The following is a 19781-nucleotide window of genomic DNA, read 5'->3' on the forward strand; positions in this document are numbered from 1 at the left end:
TTTAATGGCTGAGTAATACTCCATTGTGTTTATGTACCACCGCTTTCTTATCCATTCATCTGCTGATGGACATCTAGGTTGTTTCCATGTCCTGGCTATTACAAACAGTGCTGCGATGAACATTGGGGTACATGTGTCTCTTTCAATTCTGGTTTCCTTGGTGTGTATGCCCAGAAGTGGGATTGCTGGGTCATAAAGCAGTTCTATTTGCAATTTTTCAAGGAATCTCCACACTGTTTTCCATAGTGGTTGTACTAGTTTGCATTCCCACCAACAGTGTAGGAGGGTTCCCTTTTCTCCACAGCCTCTCCAGCATTTATTGCTTGCAGATTTTTGGATCACAGACATTCTGACTGGTGTGAAGTGGTACCTCATTGTGGTTTTGATTTGCATTTCTCTAATAATGAGTGATGTTGAGCATCTTTTCATGTGTTTGTTAGCCATCCGTATGTCTTCTTTGGAGAAATGTCTATTTAGTTCTTTGGCCCATTTTTTTATTGCAGCCCTGGGATTTCTTCGGAGGGAATGATGCTGAAGCTGAAATTCCAGTACTCTGGCCACCTCATGCGAAAAGTTGACTTGTTGGAAAAGACTGATGCTGGGAGGGATTGGGGGCAAAAGGAGAAGGGGACGACAGAGGATTAGATGGCTGGATGGTTTCACTGACTTGATGGACATGAGTCTGAGTGAACTCTGAGAGTTGGTGATGGACAGGGAGGCCTGGCGTGCTGCGATTCATGGGGTCGCAAGGAGTTGTACACTACTGAGCAACTGAACTGAACTCAACTGAACCTCTCATCCATCCCCTTCCTCCAAAACAATTTTGGTTAATGGCACTGAACCAAAGCCTTTCAGGGACACCGATCCAATTCCGAGGTTAGTGCATGGCACACTTCCCTTGGGTCAAACCCCAGCCTTTTCACTGGAGAGGAAACTGCTTCTATCATGTTTATAGATGGTCCTCAGTACTTTCCTGTTCTAGACTTGCTGTAAAAATTTTATGGTCTGGGTCCTCCAACCTTGACCTTTGAATCTTCCAAATGAAACCCTTTTCAACACAAAGCTAGCTCTTTCTTTTTCCTTTCCCACCCCTTCTCTCCCCCTTATCTTTCTCTCTTCCTCCTTCCCTCAGCCTATCTCTTACAAATCTACTGTGCTTTGGCATTCAAGCAATTGCTATTCTCTGTGTACTCATTAAAATAAAAACAGTCAGAGCAAATCAACCCCTAAACTTCTGTATATATCCTGGGCAGTTAGGAAGTTCTGTCCAGACAGGAGGTCTACTTTGAACTAGGGCACATGGTGGTGGGATTCCTAGACCAGAACAGTTCTGAGGCCTCAGAACGAACACACACACACACACACACACACACACACACACACACACACACCCTAAAGTGGCCCATAAATAACTGGGAAAGGCCAGTGACCATATCACCAATTTCCCAATGTGTTGTTGTTTGTGCTGCTGTTTATGTGGCTGAGTTAAAATCCCTATAGAGGCTCAGACTCTACTGCAGGCTAAAAACCACGTGCTCCACTGTTCAGCTGGAAGAAACAGAGTGGGCAGAGAACCTTCATTCCTCAATGTGTAAATAAAATGAAGTTTTCCTACAGCCCTTGGATATTTTCACTGCAACTAAATATTTACCTACATTTCTCCAGAAAGCTACAAAGACACCAATTTACCTTCCAAAGACACGTTTTAAATTGTGCTGAAATGGCCAATTTTCTCCCAAGTTGAAAAAAAAAAAATCCATTCCATGTGGCTGGAATCAGGCCCACTGAAACTTTTCATCAAGAGCAAAATCAGCTTGCGTGCATATCAAAAACAGTTGGAAAGGACTGGCTATAATTTTCGACACCAATGTCGTCAGACTAATGGCATTCTAGGCAATCAGTTGGCATTGGTTTTTTGTTTTTTGGGTTTTTTAGTGGGGCAAAGCCAGAAGGGCCCAACTTAAGCTGGCCCAAGAAACTTGACCATCCTTTCGAAATCTACATTTGAATGTATAGTTTAAGCTCCCCTTCTACAGGCTGACATTGGAAGACTATATGCAAGTGTTCACTGAACCACTCAGCAAAGATTTATAGAAAACTTTCAGCATTGAGCTGGGCACTAGGAATTCCAAGATGACTTAGACCTGGCCTTCACACTTTACAAGCTTACCTTAACATCTGGGGCATGCATGAACATAGTACTCAGTCATGTCCGACTCTTTGGGACCCCATGGACTGTAGCCCACAAGGCTCTTCTGTCCATGGAAGTTTCCAGGCAAAAATACTGGAGTGGGTTGCCATTTCCTACTGCAGGGGATCTTCCCAACCCAGGGATCAAACCCACATCTCTTGTGTCTCCTGCACTGGCAGGTGGATTCTTTACCACTAGCGCCACTGGGAAATTAACATCTGGTAGAGGAAATAAATGCGGTACCAGACATGTTCACACCGGGAGGATGATCAAGTTCACTTAGGGTAGCTTGCAGCACTGCTTTGTTGCACATTTCCAGGAGGATCACGTGTATGAGTTTTCTCTGCCAATAGCACCCTTGGGTCCAGTATATCACCTATGGCTGATAGTTGGAGAAGTGTCACATGGCTGCTGTGGGAGGAGTCACAGAAAGGCTTCATCGAGAATGAGACCCTTGAGTTGATAGAGGCAAAGAGTAGGTAGACAAGACACTGTAAGGAATGACCCAGGTAGGGGGTAAACTATAGACATGGCAAGTCCAGAGTTAAGGACAGGAAGGCGTTGTGGCAGGAGATGAGGCGGAAGTGAAGGCGGAAGTCAGAAAGCGGTGTCCTTGTGTGCCATATCAAGGAGTTGAAATGCACCCAGTTCAGCTAGAGAGCCTTAAAAGACTCTAAATATGGCAGTGACTTGCAGTTTTGAAAGTTCACCTTGAAAGTAATATGGAAGATGGACTGCCATAAGGAAAGGGTAGAGGGGTGATCAGGGAACTAAGTTAGGAGGCTACTGAAATAGCCCAGCAGAGAAGTGATGGAAATTTGAGTTAGGGTGATGAGGTGAACAATGATTCAAGACTCTTAGGAGCTGAAATTTACAGATGTAGGTGACTTCCAAGAAGTAAAGGACAAGCAAAGGGAGTTGCTGGGGAAGAAGCTATATGGGTGGATCATAAATCACTTCATCTCAGCCGGGAACCCAGAATGAAGGTAACACTGGGCACAATAATGACTGTGGTTTTGAGGTGTATTGAGTCCAAAACTGAGGCCACTAGACAGGTTGCAGACATAGGTCTGGAGTGGAAGAGACATGTCTGGGCCACAAAAAGCAATTTAGAGCCATCAATGTTGAGAGTATGTTGGAAGATATCCCCCAAATTCCTGATTTCTCCCTGCTCTCCACTCTGAAGGGACCTCTGATGAACCTGCCTGATGATTAAGCTTTTTCAAGGCCATCACTTGGAATCTGTTCAGTCTTAGCTGTCAGATTGAATTACCACTTACACGGCCCTCTACCTGGTTATCACAACTCCAAGTCCCCTCCTAAGGTTTCTCTGCACTTCTCTTTTCCTGATTGCTTCTAGTTAAATAGTTGAATAGACTTCCTCATGGGCTCTGGTCCAGCATAATGCAGTGAAAAGATCAGAAGTCTGATTCCCTGCTCTACCACATTCAGTCCATGTGGTTTTGTCCAAATGATTAAACTTCTCTGAGGCTCAGTTTACTTACCTTTGCCAGCAATTGTAATGATAACCCGAACACAATTCTTTTTTTGAAATTTATATGAGATGAATTGTAACGATATTTAGCACACCACATTAACAGATGCTCAACAAACAGGAGACGGGTTCATTCATCACTCTTGTAAGTCAGAATCTATTAAAGCTAGGAGAAAACTTCAAGACTCTCTCACCTGATCCCACAAATTAAATAGGAGAGAGCTGGGCCCTGGAGAATGAAAATGACTTGACAAGGTTACATAGCCAGTTGTTGCCACGTGCTTATGTTTAGCACGTGCTCTATACCATGCTTCTTTCTTCAGTTTGTTTTAGAAGAGTCTCTGGCTCCTCGTATAGCACCGTGGACTTCTTGGGGAGATAGGAAAGCAAGATTGGATTAGCTATCCTTTACTGCGTAATAAATTACCACCACCTTAATGATAGGGGGCTTCCCTGGGGCCTCAGATGGTAAAGAGTCTACCTGCAATGCAGGAACTGTGGGTTCGATCCTTGGCTTGGGAAGATCCCCTGGAGAAGGGAATGGCAACCCACTCCAGTATTCTTGCCTGGAGAATCCCATGGACAGAGGAGCCTGGCAGGCTATAGTCCATGGAGTCACAAAGAGTCTGAGCGACAGCACACACACATATAATGGCCCAATACAATGTGTGTCTATCAGTCCACAATTTCTGTAAGCTAGACATCCAGGCACAGTTTGGCTGAGTACTCTGCTCAGGGTCTCTGAAGGCTACAGTCCAGGTGCTGGCCAGACGGTGTTCTTGTATAGAGTCTCGCATAGGGAAGAATGTGCCTGGCAGCGTCCCTCAGGTTGCTGGCAGAATTTATCTCCTCATTGTTATAGGATTAAAGTGCCTGTTTTCTCGCTGGCCATCATCTGGGGGACGCTCAAGGTTAATAGCCATCTGGCCCCCTCCCAGGGCCTTCACAGCATAGTGTCTCACTCTACAAAGCCAGCCAGAGACAGTCGCTGCTGATCTGCAAGTAAGTCGTGTACCGTTATGGGACGTAATGACAGGTGGTGGCTGGTGGTTTAGTCACTAAGTCATGTCCAACTTCACAGACTTGTCAAGACCTCATGGACTGTAGCCCGCCAGGCTCCTCCGTCCATGGGATTCTCCAGGCAAGAATACAGAAGTGGGTTGCCGTTTCCTTCTCCAGATAATGTCAGGAGTGATGTCCCATTTCTTTGCCTTGTTCCACTGGCTACCAGCAAGTCCGGGTCCCACTCACACCTTCAGGGGAAGGGATGATGCAGGGTGTGACACCAGGGGTCAGAGTTCACGGGGTCATCTTGGAATTCTGCTCTCTGTGGGGGTCACAGGAGTCACAGTAAGGGTGTGGTAGAGCACAGTCCTGTTGGTCATCAGTCTGTAATCAGAGCCCCAGGCATGGCGCGGATTTCAGGGGAACTGAGCCTGCAAGGGCTCTGGCGTGACTGTGGGAGCCAGACCCCAGGTGTCCTCCAGAGACTGTGAGATCCATTGTTTCACCAAAGATCAGGGTGATGCTCACGGAGAAGACAATATGGGTGTGTACGTATGAGTGTGGACTTTGCTGGTGGCTCAGTGGTAAAGAATCCACCTGCCAATGCAGGAGACGCGGGTTCAACCCCTGAGTCAGGAGGACCTCCTGGAGAGGGAAATGGCAACCCACTCCAGGATCCTTGCCTGGAGAATCCCATGGACAGAGGAGCCTGGCAGGCTACAGCCCATGGGGTCATAAAGAGTCAGACACGACTGAAACAACTGTATGTGCACGTGTGTGGATGTGCTATACATGTACGTGTGTATGTGTGAGAGAGAGAGAGACAGAAGGGGCCCCATTCCTGAGAGGGCACCCAGAGGCACCGCCCGCCATTCCTGCAACTGTCTGAAGTGGCTTTTTCCTGAATTGTTGGTACACTCTGTGACATGAATCACGCTGCCTCTTTATTAAAAATCCATCTTCTCCAGCTGAGACAAAGCAAATATTTACCCATCTCTAGCTCTGGTCCCAGCCCCGCCAAATGCCTGTGCCTTCTCCGCAGAGTCGTCCACCCCCACGGGGTACAGCTGAAAGAAGGAAGACGGTGTGTCTTCCCTCAATGCTTCTGGGGACAGAAACCCTGGAAGGTGCTTTCTCGATCTCCAGACCCCTGCCTGCAGTGACATCTGCCTGCCCCTGCCAGACCAATCTTCCTGAAATACAGCTCACACCAGGCTACTCACTTGCTCTGCCTGCCTGAGGAATGCCTCATCTTTCCCTTTAAGATCTATCAAGGTTTGTAACCCCTCTACTCACCACCCCTTCCCCTGCCCACTGGAATTTCCTACTCAGCATCCAGGGCATGTCATAGCAGGGTATGAACCAGAGCAGCTGCTGTCTCTCTTCTAACCATGCGGTTCTGCTCTCATCCCACACAAGTCGCCTCCTTATCCCACCAACTGTCAAAAGGGTGGCGTCTTCCAAACCCCACCTCCAGTCCCACCGCCTCCCCTGCCACCCCGTAAGCACTAATCTGTACCAACTCTGACCTCTCCTGGCATTTGCTGCCTGAACCTAAGGACCTGTTTTAGGCAACTAATTTGATTATTCCATTGAAATGCAGCTTGCCCCTCTAGTGAGAGTATAAGTATCTTGAGGGTGAAATGCACACTTTTCCAATTTTTCTTTCTTTCTCCCTTCTACTTTCCTTTCCTTTCCAATGTGTTTAAAATGTGAGCGATGGGGCTGGATGGGCCTGTATTCAAATCTTAGCCCCATCACTTTCTACCTGGGAGGAACCTCTGCAATACTCATTTTCTTATGTTTAAGTGAGGATGATAACTGCCTCATGCGGTTACTGAGAGAAGCCAGTAACATAGCATGTGTGAAGAAATGAATGTACATATATGTGCTGATTCACAGTACGTATACAAGCAACACAAAGTACTATGGAATATTTGTTGCTGTTGTTTAGTTGCTAAGTTGAGTCTGACTCTTTGAGACCCCATGGACTGTAGCCCGCCAGGCTCCTCTGTCCATGGGATTTCCCAGGCAAGAATACTGGAGTGGGGTTCTATTTCCATCTCCAAGGGATCTTCCCAACCCAGGGATCAAACCAAAGTCTCCTGCAATTGGCAGGTGGCTTATTTACCGCTGAGCCATATGAAATCGTTAACTGCATATTAATGACCATTTCTGTTTAGTCCAGCAAGAAATATTTGAGCACCTGCCATGAGCCCCGTACTATGCTTAGGTGATGGAGAGATGACAGAAAGCCAAATGAGCATGCTCATCTATCTGCCCTATAAAGGCTCTTAAGGCTTCCAGGAGTCTCTAGACCATGACTTGAAAACGTTCACTTTCACTCACTCTGTCTCTTTGAGGTCTTTGGGTCATGTTCTAGAGAAAAGAGGCAAAGTGAGTGAAAGGGAAAGTCACTCAATCATTCTTTGTGACCCCATGGACTGTAGCCCTCCAGGCCCCTCTGTCCATGGAATTCTCCAGACCAGAATACTGGAGTGGGTAGCCATTCCTTTCTCCAGGGGATCTTCCCAAGCCAAGGACTGAACCCAGGTCTCCCACATTGCACGCAGATTCTTTACCCACTGAGTCACCAGAAAGTAGATAGCAATTGTTTCTTTAAAAATTGACTGGAGTTCCTGGACAATGACTTCACTGGGAACAACCCTTTCAGTGCATGGCGCATGCCCAGTTGCATGCCCAAGGACAGCAGCACAGGGGTCTCAACTGTGGGACATTGTCCACCGTTCCTCATGACCCCTGATGCCGCTGGTTTGATGAACTGTTACAGAGACAACAGGTGAGTCCGTCCCCTTCTGCCGCAGGTGCAGAGAGGAAGGTGAGGATGGGTTCATCACCTCCGGCTGCTTCCTCTCTCTCCTCCAAGATTGTCCTTCTCCCCGTATGTGTTCTCCCTGCCAGCTGGGGAGATCTGGAAGAATGTCTTAAGATGCAGCTGTTTGCGGAGCTCCTGGAGATGTTCATGCAGGATGGTCACTAATGTTGCGGAGGAGTCAATACCCAGTAAGTATAGGTGGGCTTCCTTCATGGCTCAGTGGTAAAGGATTCTCCTGCCATTGCAGGAGACGTGGGTTCGATCCCTGAGTCGGGAGGATGCCCTAGAGAAGGAAATGGCAACCCACTCCAGTCTTCTTGCCTAGAAAATCCCGTGGACAGAGGACCTGGCGGGCTACAGTCCATGGGGTCACGAAAGGGTAAGACATGGCTTAGCAATAAACAATAACAAAAAGCTGTGAGCTGAGTGAGCAAGTCCTTCCTCTGGGGGTTGATGCCTAAACTGAAGAGCACATGCCCCAACCCAAGGGGATCAGCATCCTGACAAGATGCCCCTGAACTTGTTAAAATCCCCAAGTTAAAAATGGGACTTGGGGAAACAGTCTTCAAGCTGAACCATAAATGTTTACCTGGGTTGTTTGGCTCGCACCTGAGCTTGTAGAGGAATTCAGGCTTTCTCTGCTGCCTTTGGTGGGTGGCTCAATAAAATGGGAGACCTTGCATATCAACTCCCATCAGGGTAAATCTGCCAGTGGGAGAATTCTTCACTTTCCCCTTTGACGGAATGCAGAGTGCCTTGAGTATTGAAATGCAACATTGCATGATGAAAGTCCCAAAGGCAGACGAGATTTCTTTCCTGAGAGGTGCCCACCAAGCCAGTTGTTGCCGGCGAGAAAGCACGCATTTCAGGGAGTGGGAAAGCCCTCTGCCTTGTGCCTGGTCCACTGAGCACCCCCATGCTGGGGGCACTGATGCATGCCTCAGGCATTTGGTGATGTTCTATTTTCCTGCCCCTGTCTTGGCTGATTCCTAGGTCAGTTCATGTCATAAATGACCCATTAAACTACATCGCCCTCAAATCTGCTGGATTCAGGTTGTGTCTGCTAAGGGCCCTGGAGGTGAAGGAGCCTCTGACCCCTTGAAATCCCTTCAACTCTGTGGTCACATGGTGGGAAAGAATAGGAGGAAATTCTGCTCCCCAGCCCTGTGGCATTGAAGGAAAGACAGTTTCCATTTTAGCTGCTCTCTACTCCCATCCCTATCCCTTCCTTGGGTCGGGTTGGGTTTGAGAGTTCCTGTTGTTGTTGTTGGGCTTCCCTCATAGCTCAGTTGGTACAGAATCTGCCTGCAATGCAGAAGACCCCAGTTCAATTCCGGGGTTGGGAAGATCCTCTGGAGAAGGGATAGGCTACCTACTCCAGTACTCTTGGGCTTCCCTGGTGGCTCAGCTGGTAAAGAATCTGTGTCCGACTCTTTTGCAACCTCATGGACCATAGCCCACCAGGCTCCTCTGTCCATGGGATTTCCCAGGCAAGAATCCTGGAGTGGGTTGCCATTTCCTTCTCCTGGGTTTCTTCCCAGCCCAGAGATCAAACCCATGTCTCCTGCATATTGGCAGGTGGATTGAATTCTTTCCCACCAAGCCCCCAGGGAAACCTCCATAAAACTGTAGTTTCTGGTGGCTTTCCCTCACCTTCTCCCATGAGAGTTTAATGGAAAAACAAAGGACAGGACGTCCCTGTGATCCAGTGGTTAATAATCTGCCTTGCAGGAGACATAAGTTCCATCCCTGTTTGGGGAACTAAGATCCCAAATGCTGTGCAGCAACTAAGCCTGAGAGCCACAACTACTGAGCCTGCACATCACGACTGCAGAGTCCTTGTGTGGCAACTTAAGATCCTGCATGATGCAACAAAGATCCTGTGCACCACAAGCAGGACCCGAGGCAGCCAAATAAAGAAAGAAACTCAATTATAAAAGCAATGCAATTAAAAAAATAATAAAGGACAAGCAAATGGTTCCTTACCTCATTGCAGGATTTAGTAACAGTGGCAACCTCTAAACACACAATGATCTCCTCTTACTATGTGGCTGATTCTCTGCTAAGCACTTGTTATGTATTAAGTGACCCAGAAACCCTACCAGCGAAGTACTCTTATTACTGATAGTTCTTGATGAGGAAACAGGGTCCAGGGATGTTAAATTAGGTATCCAGGAGCACAGAGCCAGGCAGTAAGAGAGCCAGAGTGTGAATGCCAGTCTCCTGATATACATCTGTATGCTTAGGTACCAGGCTGCGTCACTCTGTGAGTTTAAAGAAAAAGTCTCCCAAAATTTCTCTTTTTATTTGGTTTCTTCATCATTTTGCATGCAGTTTTCATTTATTTGTGTTCTCTGGTCGGCTTCCTGTCCTCTTTCCTCCCATCCAACCAAAGATTAGATGTTATTCATTAGGTTACTCTTAACTATAGCTGTCAGAGAAGGCAATGGCACCCCACTCCAGTACTCTTGCCTGGGAAATCCCATGGGCGGAGGAGCCTGGTGGGCTGCAGTCCATGGCATTGAGAAGAGTTGGACACGGCTGAGCGACTTCCCCTTCTCTTTTCCCTTTCATGCACTGGAGAAGGAAATGGCAACCCACTCCAGTGTTCTTGCCTAGAGAATCCCAGGGACGGGGGAGCCTGGTGGGCTGCCGTCTATGGGGTTGCACAGAGTCGGACATGACTGATGTGACTTAGCAGCAACTATAGCTGTCATATAAGCAGTCAATTCTAAAGGAAATCAACCCTGAATATTCATTGGAAGGACTGATGCTGAAGCTGAAGCTCCAATTCTTTGGCCACCTGATGCGAAGAACTGACTCATTTGAAAAGACCCTCATGCTGGGAAAGATTGAAGGCAGGAGGAGAAGGAGACGACAGAAGATGAGACGGTTGGATGGCATCACCGACTCGATGGACGTGAATTTGAGCAAGCTCCAGGTATTAGTGATGGACAGGAAAGCCTGGCATGCTGCAGTTCATGGTCCATGGGGTCGAAAAGAGTCGGACACGACTGAGTGACTGAACTGAACTGATAGCTGTCATGGTGGATGGAGGCATCGGAAATCTATGAATGCTTGTATCTATCACTTATTCTTACCAATCACATGGTGAGCACAGGAAACAGAGTAATAGTCCGAGGGTCTACCCCAGTGTGTCAGGTTCAAGGAAGCGAAGGACAGTGAGGCCTGGGAAGGACTTGCTGAGGGAGATTTCAGCCTGGACTTAGGTCTGGTACAAGCATAGAAAAGCTCGCCGATGGGCAGTTCCTCTGGCTGGTTTCGGTGTTGAGGAGTGGACTTTTTAAATATCTTAACCTACTGATCCATCTTCACATCACGGACAGTGGGACATGTGGATGCCACAATTTGCTCTGAAGCAAGCAGCATCATCAATGAAGTCATTTTGCCCAAAATGTTTGAACTGGGTTTATCTAACTCCCAGCTTACAGGAAACATAGGGGCTAGAAACCAAGGTAAATGACTCAAGGAGCAAGTAATGAGACAAATCTAGAAGGCGGGACATTCCACAGGACCCCTGCCAGTCACCTATGCTGGTTGATAACATGGAAATAAAAATGTACAGGGAGGAGGTGTGGTGGTGCTCTGCAAGATTCAAAAAGAACAAAGAAATGGAACAACCAAACACAATTTGTGGACCTTGATTGAAGGCTGCTTTGAATACATGAGTCATAAAAACACATTTGGGAGACAATAGGGGAGATTTGAATAAGGAACAAGAACTGCAAAAGATGCAGGAATTATTGGTAATTCTGGTAGGTATAGCAAAGTGATGGTGATTATATAGAAAAATGTCTTTAGTTTCTAGAGATGGATGCTGCTGAAGTCCTCAGAAGGAAAATGTTATACGTCTGAAATTTACTTGAAATACGACATCAAAACATGAAGTACAGAATGTTAATAATCGTTCATTATTGGTGATGGGTGCATGGCTTCACTGTACTATCGGGACTATGATACATCTAATGAAATGGAAAATTACCACCTTGGCTTAGCAGTGTAAAAGCAACGTAGTGATTTATAAGACCTATTTATGGGATAATTGCCACATGTACAGTGGCTATTAGGCATATTGTGAATATGTCAGATTCATTTCAGTGAGCATTTTTAAGTTCGAAAGTGTCATGGACAGAGAAGCCTGGCGGGTTACGGCCCATAGGGTCACAAGTAGGACATGACTGAAGCTACCTGCGCGCATGCACTCAAATGCCCTTAGGTGCTGTCGGAGGGGAGCAGGAAGAGCCTTCTTGTGTGTTGTGGTCCAGCTTATGGACCACACAGAGGGAACCTTGTCTAAGGCTCTGTGGGCTGCACGGCCCTCCACTGGGCAGATCTGAGATGATGCTAGTGGTCAGCTCCTTCAGGACAAGGAGTAGCAGCCCCTGAATCTCAGAGGGAAGATGCCGTTTCCCATTCTACCGGCTGTCATCTCCTCCTCCGCCCCTCTTATTTCTCCTTACTGTCTTCTCACGAGGTCTTAACATCCATCAGCTTTCTTACATAGAGGCTGGGCACACTTTCCTGCTCCTCTTCCAGTTACGCGGAATCTACTGCTTAGCTCTTTTCCAAGTCAGCACAGCTTCCTAGTGCCTTCCACAATTTCTCCCGTCCTTTTTGAAGCTTTTCTCATTGACTTTGTACAACTCATCCTGTTTTTTACTCGGCTTATGGATTTTATCATGATTTATACTGCGGTTTTCTGTTTGACAACATTTTTTTTTTCTTTTACTGGTACCATCTGCCTCTTTGAAGAGAGTTGGTGATATACCTACAGATTCACACAAACACGTACCCGTACACCTTTGGTGAATGTCAAATTTGAGATTATTCATGTACTAAGTGACACTTAGGAAAAGGCTTGCAAAAGGTGAATTGCTTGTCAAAACCACACTGTCTATTTAGCATTTGGATCAGCTGGTGAGTTTCATTTCTGTCTGCCCTCATGGTAATTTTCGTCCCAGTGGTAAGAGCCGCTCACCTTCCCTGACTGCTGAATTCTTCATCCACTGCCTTTGTGTCCAAACCTGGTTTGTTTGGGGTAATTTAGGTTTCGAGCATTCTTCTCTTGTTAGAATCTGTAATGCCTTTCCTAAATTGAAATTCTTCCTTCAGGGAGCCAAGAGCTCTGATGCTTCTAAATTTACATCTGGGTAACAGATTTGCTACAGAGTTGGAATACAGGGGAACAAATTCATTGTTTCAGAAATTTTACAAAGAGTTACATTCCTCAAGGTCTCATCCAGTGAGTTCTGTCCTCGGGGACAGATGGTCGACTTTAAGGATGATCAGGAAGTTTCAGAAACATGACATAATGTTTATCTCTTAAGATTTTTCTTTCTGGTTTGGCTTCTGAGAAACACCCCCTGTGCTCATCTCATCCTCTGTCTTTGGTAGATTCTTATAAAAAAGGATGTCTGGAAAGGTTTTTGTGTTATCTTTTATAAAGAAAATGTGTTTACTTCTGATATATTGACTATCCTTTACTGTTTTTAGATCACAAAACTTCAGGGTTTTTTTTCTCTTATGAAAAATAATGTGCTTTATTTAGCATGAACCAATAAACCATAAGCTCTCTGAAAAGCACTGTTATAGAAAAACCACCCAAACGTAATCATTCTGACCCAAGTTATGATCAAAATTGTCCTTTATACCTGTCCTACACCTGATATTTAAATTCCAGTTCTAGCTGCAGTCTCATGACTGCTTACTCTCCTGAGTCTTCTGCTACAATGACATTTAATAGAACGGGTCTGGTAACACGATGTATGTTTCTGAAATGCAAATCAATCTTCAACCATCTTCATACACGCAGAAAATGCCCCCAAACTCAACTATGTCAACCTTTGAGGAATTAGTGTTTATTTAGAGACACGGGCTCCCCGATGGCTCAGATGGTTAACAGTGAAGTGAAAGTTGCTCAGTTGTGTCCTATTATTTGCGACCCCATGGACTACACAGACCATGGAATTCTCCAGGCTGGAATACTGGAGAGGGTAGCTGTTCCCTTCTCCAGGGGATCTTCCCGACCCAGGAATCGAACCGGTGTCTCCTGTATTGCAGGTGAATTCTTTACCAACTGAGCTATCAGGGAAGCCACCCAACCTGCCTGCAATGCAGGAGACCTAGGTTTGATCCTTGGGTCAGGAAGAGCCCCTGGAGAAGGAAATGGCAAGGCAGTCCAGTAATCTTGCCTGGAGAATCCCATGGACAAAGGAGCCTAGAGGCTACAGTCCATGGAGTCACAAAGAGTTGGACACAGCTGAGCAACTAAAACATACATAAGTAAGCATGTAAGTATTAATCACTCAGTCGTGTCTGACTCTTAGTGAACCCATGGACTGTAGCTCACTGGGCTACTCTATCCATGGAACTCTCCAGGCAAAAATACTAGAGTGGGTAGCCTTTCCCTTCTTCAGGAGATCTTCCCAACCCAGGGATCTAACTCAGATCTCCTGCATTACAGGCAGATTCTTTACCGTCTGAGCAACCAGGGTAGCCCTATGTATTAGAATCCTTTCAATTGCTTTCCATGTTGAATATCCTTCATTTAAATGTAACACACATATTTTTGTATTTTTTCTCCTGTCTTCAAATGTAAATATATTATGCCTACCATTCGTTTGAAGCTTCTGTGCCTACTACAATTGATATACACTGTACCACTCCTCACTTATAGTCTATAGATCATTTAATTTAGCTCAAAGTCCTCAAAGCTTTGGTGGGGGTGGTAACGGGGCCCTGGAAAAGCGATGATTCTGGGAAGCTGAGAGGGTAAACTCCCGAGCAGTACACAATGACTCACGTTTGTCCGCGACATGAGTCACTCCTGTGCCAAACTGCAGTCCTTAGCTACTACGTCGCCCGGGGCTGTTTGTTTGTTCTGAAAGCAGATGGAAGGTAGACTTGTGCAGAGGCTGGGGAGCTGCAGCCAAGGAGCGACCTCTCCAACAGAAACAGTAGTGCTTGATCAACCTCTTCTCTGGGGCTCTTCTATCTCAGAATATCCAGTTCCCTACAATAAAGCACGGCCAATATTTTCCACCTAAGGATTGGAGCCAGAGATGTTAATTTACAGAACAAAAGCAGAAGAAAACTAATAAATCTATATGGAACACTGACAGGGTTGGGGTGGGGGGAGGAAGAGAACCAGAGATTTAAAAGCCCAAGGGATGCTATCCTTCTCATTTAAGGAGAACTAGTGCATATTATCGGAGAAGGCAATGGCAACTCATTCTAGTATTCTTGCCTGAGAAACCCCATGGACAAGGAGCCTGGCGGGCTACAATCCATGCGGTCACAAAGAATCGGACACAACATAGAGACTAAACCACTATCACCGCCAATGGGCATCATTACTGTGCGTGCTGTTGTTGTTCATCACTAACTCTGCACATAGGTTAAATAAGCAGGGTGACAATATACAGTCTTGACGTACTTTTTTCCCAATTTGGAACCAGTCCATTGTTCCATGTCTGGTTCTAACTGTTGCTTCTTGACCTGCATACAGGTTTCTCAGGAGACCTGTTAGGTAGTCTGGTATTCCCAACTCTTTAAGAATTTTCCACAGTTTGTTGTGATGAATCACAGTCAAAATTTTTAACATAGTCAGTGAAGCAGAAGTAGATGTTTCTCTGGAATTCCCTTGCTTTTTCTATGATCCAACAGATGTTGGCAAGTTGATCACTGTACTATTTATTAGTAATTGTATACAGAACAGTAGAAAGTGGTTGATTTGATAGAAAAGTTTAGTAAAGATAAGATATTAATAATTGTGCATTTTTTCATTCATTCATTAGTAGTACTAGAATTCCCAGAAAGAATGAAACTTGGCTTGTCTTATTGAAATAATATATTCACCTCTGATTTCTCAATTGTATATAGAATCTTCACATGCTGAATGCAAGGGCTTTGTCTCTAGCCCCTTGAAAACAATTCCCACCGCAGTGATATCTTGGAAGGTGTTTGGAACTGCTATGAAAAAAGGTATGATACACATTTCATGTCAAGGTAGAAGCTTCTGGAGACAATGTCTGCTTCCCCACGATGAGCAGCGCCCCCTGCCAAACTGTGATGTACGTGTGGAATGCTAAGACGTGAACTTTGTTGCTTCTAGCATCAGAGCTTTGGGGGGTGCTTGTTACTGCACTGTAACCTGGTCTAGCCTGACTGATGTTGAAGGAACAGGTGAGAAAACGCCAAACACAAACCTAGGAAGAAGAAAAGTGAAAGATTTAGAGATGGAGAAAAAAGGAGGGGCAAGGAGAGATAAAGGAAGACATGGAGAAAAGAAGGTCACGGAAGGAAGTTTAAGAGAGAAAAGAACGATCTGAGGATTTTAAGAATAAAGAGAAGGAGAAAAGTGCCAAAGGGAAAAGAACCAGGTATTGGAAGGCGTGGTGGTCCAGAAAACCTGGAGTGATGATTACCATATGAAAGTAAGTGTATGGACCTTGATACTAACTATGCATTTTGCTTTATTTGAAAAACTGTTGTTAGCTAATATCCCCTGGGTTATGCCTCAGCCTGTATATTTGAGGCCAGTGTTATTTTTACATAGAAACAAGCTAAAACATATGGACATTGGATGGTGTTTGAAACTGGACAGTCCAGCTTTATTAGGAAATAGTAGTTTGTTGCAAAAAAAAAAAAAAAAGAACTTGATGAATCACCTAGTTCTGAGCTGTTTAGACGCTCTGATGGGCTTTAAGACCTCTGCATGGCTGTCTCAGGCGCTGCTCCCCGAAACAAGGCAAAGCAGACCAAGCAATTGATACAGCTTGTTTTCCACCAGAGCAGGTACATTTTGATCTGATGTGTATAGCGGGCTTCCATATGAGATTTTGTTTGAAGAAAGCATTCTCATTTTAAAAGACAAAGTTTTCAAAAATATACCCTGTCCAAAATATCACAGCATTTTGCCCAGCATTCCACCCAGCATCATGTATAAAATGAACACTTCATTCAGAATGAAAGGAGGTTTGCAGTTTAAGAATATGACTTATTAATAGAATGTTGTTGGCTAGAGATCTCACTTAATCAGGGAGCCTTAAGAACAGCCAGTGGGTGATGAAAGACCTACTGAGAGGATCCTATGGAGGGAGCACCCTTTATGCTGAGGGGATGACTGAAGCAAGAAATTGCCTGAAACTCTGACTTTACAGAGAGCCTTTTCCCTGTTCAGAATCCCAAGTCACATTCTAGCATTTTTGTTAGCATGCACGGCTAACCTTCCCTCCTACCCAAAGCCAGGAATGACTGCGAGGGATGTCCAGGACATATTTCGTTTCCAGGGGACCACGGCCCAACAGTCACCCAGCAGTCGGAGGGGTTATTGACCGAGGGGATGAAGTCCAGGAGATCAAAATGAAACCTTAGAGGCCACTTCCGGTTTGGATAAGAAAGCCAAGGAAACCCACAATGACCATCTCTCAGTTGAAAGGCCACCCTTGGGTCTATTGCAGAGCTGCGAGGGGGATGGGGTTCTCATTGTTCTGTGCACCACGGTAGATCCCTACTTGTTTGGATAATTTGGTAAAAAGGAGGTAGAAGGCAGCAACATCTGGAGGAGGATGCTGGACACTAGATTATAGGGGAAGGGAACATCATGGCCGTTGTCCAAACAAGGGCAGAGACAAGAGCAGCATCTGGAAATCTGAAAAGTTAAATGAACTGCTATGGTTGGCTCCTCGGCCCCTTGGGTTGCTCAAAAAGTAGGCACGTTGCATGAAGTGTGAGAAACGCCTTGTGGTACTTCTCACACTGATTGCACTATCCATTCACTTTATATTATTCCAGACTGAGATCCTTGCAGGAGTGTTTTTCATCTGTGGATTGGTGAGATTTCTAAATTCAGAATGTATGAAGGTAATTGGAGCTGTGTTTATGTAATGCATGTTCATGTTGGCGGTTGTCCGCAGTGCTGTTTCCATAATCATGCCTCCCTGTTCAGTGCTGTAACTTTGGCTGAGAGTAAAGCAATAGCCCACCGGTGGCTGGGAATGGTCCCACATGGACAATCTAGAATGATTTTTTTCCCCACTAACTAAAGAAATGTTCATAGGTGCCCCATTCTATAGCTTGCAAATGAAATAGGCCATTCCTCACATAGGTTAGAGTTTAGGAGCTGTTTGGTACTGTAAAAAATATAATGGAGCCAATGAAAACTAGAGCTTTCTCTGCCCTTCACATCTAGAGAGAAAAGAAATAGCATTGAAATCAACATCCGTTTGGGTACCCAGGGAAGGATGGCAAAGATGGCTTCATCTGACTTCAGGGCATGGTTTTCAGGGGAAACAAGAAGAAATCATGGTTTGAGGACATGGTCTGTAGACTACGGGAGTCAGTGAGGAGGTGACTGAGCAGACTCCAGTGTTAAGAGGCAGAGATACAAAGATGCCTAGTGCAGGGAGTGGGAGGGGAGGGCAAACAGAGGCTCTGGGCAGCAACAGGAGAGAACTAGAAAAGAGGAAGATATGACTGCAAGCCAGGCATGGGTCAAGGCTCTGGTCAGTCTAAACTCATCTGTGCAAGCTTGACCTTGGAAAAAATAGGAGTCGGCATGGTTGAGAAGCAGAGATGCTGAACTTTAGTTCCAAGGAAAACAATAACAATGCAGACTGTCCCTGAAAACATATTCATTCATTGACAATGTTCATCAGAGAACTGGTGAAGAAAAAAAAATTTTTTGTTGGAGCCTTGCTGTATCATTTGAAAAGCTTCTAATGTTTCATAGCTGAGACAATTCTGCCGGTGGAACACGGGGAGGAAAATCTCGGTATTCAGATCCTATTCTCTCAGCTGGTAAAGCCCGAAGAACTACTAAAATAAACCATGGGCACAAATCATTACATATTTGTCAAAACCTATAGAATGTAAAACAAAGAGCAAAAGTGAAGCCTGAGGTAAACTACAGACTTCAGCTAATTTTGAGGTGTCAGCGTCGGTTTGTCAATTGTAACAAACCTCCACTCTGGTGGGGGATGTTGACAATGGGGAAGAATATGGGCAAGTGAGCAGCAGGGGATCTGCAGATATTAATTATTATACAGATAATCTCTGTATCTTCAGTTCAATATTGCTGTGAATATAAAACAGCTGTAAAATTAAATCAATTTTAAAAGAAGAAAAATCTGTGATCCTAAAAGGAAAGTGAAAATGAAAGTGAAAGTCGCTCAGTCATGTCCGATTCTCCAAGCCAGAATACTAGAGTGGGTAGCCTTTCCCTTCTCCAGGGGATCTTCCCAACCCAGGGAGCGAACCTAGGTCTCCCGCATTGCAGGCGGATTCTTTACCAGCTGAACGACAAGGGAAGCCCATCCTATAAGGAGGAGGCATCATAAAAGATATAGATCAAGATTACTTTATAATTTACTATCCTCCATGGAAAACTTGAAGATTTTTTTGCTAATGTATATGCCATATACCTGATATGTTCAGAGTTAATGGGGGTCTTGCATAGGACGTGATGAAATCCAAAGTGACTTTGTGTGCTGATAATCACTATTATTAAAAGTGCGGATTAGTTTCATTCTTCTTAGAAACTATATGCAGTCAGGTGTGGTCTAACACACACACACACACACACACACACACACACACACACACACACACACAGAGGAAGCTTCATAATTCAAAACAAATTAAAAGTACCTAGAGAAGAGCGAACACCCAAACCCAGCTTTAAACCTGGGAACTTTCCACACGATTGTTTGCTGTGTGTGTAGATTTGAAGGAACAGGTCTGTGCTCAAGCCAAGACACACCGTTGCTGAGGCTGTTTATCTTGGAGATGCAGGCCCTGGGCTTTGAACTGTAAGAGTGTAAAACTAGGGGCAAAGAAAGTAATGAGGTCAAGACGCAGCCCTGGAAGGCAGGGGGAGAATGTGATATTCAGCTTCCTGTGGTACCTTCTCACTAGTGATTAAATGAGGACCTGTTCGTGCTCTGGATGGATGTTTAATGCCTTAAGTGAAATGTTCCTGGAGATAAATCTGCTTTGGGATATGATCTGAATAGTCAGTAAATATTTAATGTCAACTCTGCATCTTCCTCGGAGCTTCCCTGGTGGCTCAGCCAGTAAAGAGTCCATCTGCAATGCAGGAGACCCCAGTTCGATCCCTGGGTTGGGAAGATCCTCTGGAGAAGGGATGGGCTTCTCTGGTGGCTCAGATGGTAAAGAATCCGCCTGCAATGAGAGAGACCTGGGTTCGATCCCTGGGTTAGGAAGATCCCCTA

The sequence above is a fragment of the Ovis aries genome, chromosome 10 (genome assembly GCF_016772045.2).
Source record: "Ovis aries strain OAR_USU_Benz2616 breed Rambouillet chromosome 10, ARS-UI_Ramb_v3.0, whole genome shotgun sequence".
In the NCBI taxonomy this organism is placed as follows: Eukaryota; Metazoa; Chordata; class Mammalia; order Artiodactyla; family Bovidae; genus Ovis; species Ovis aries.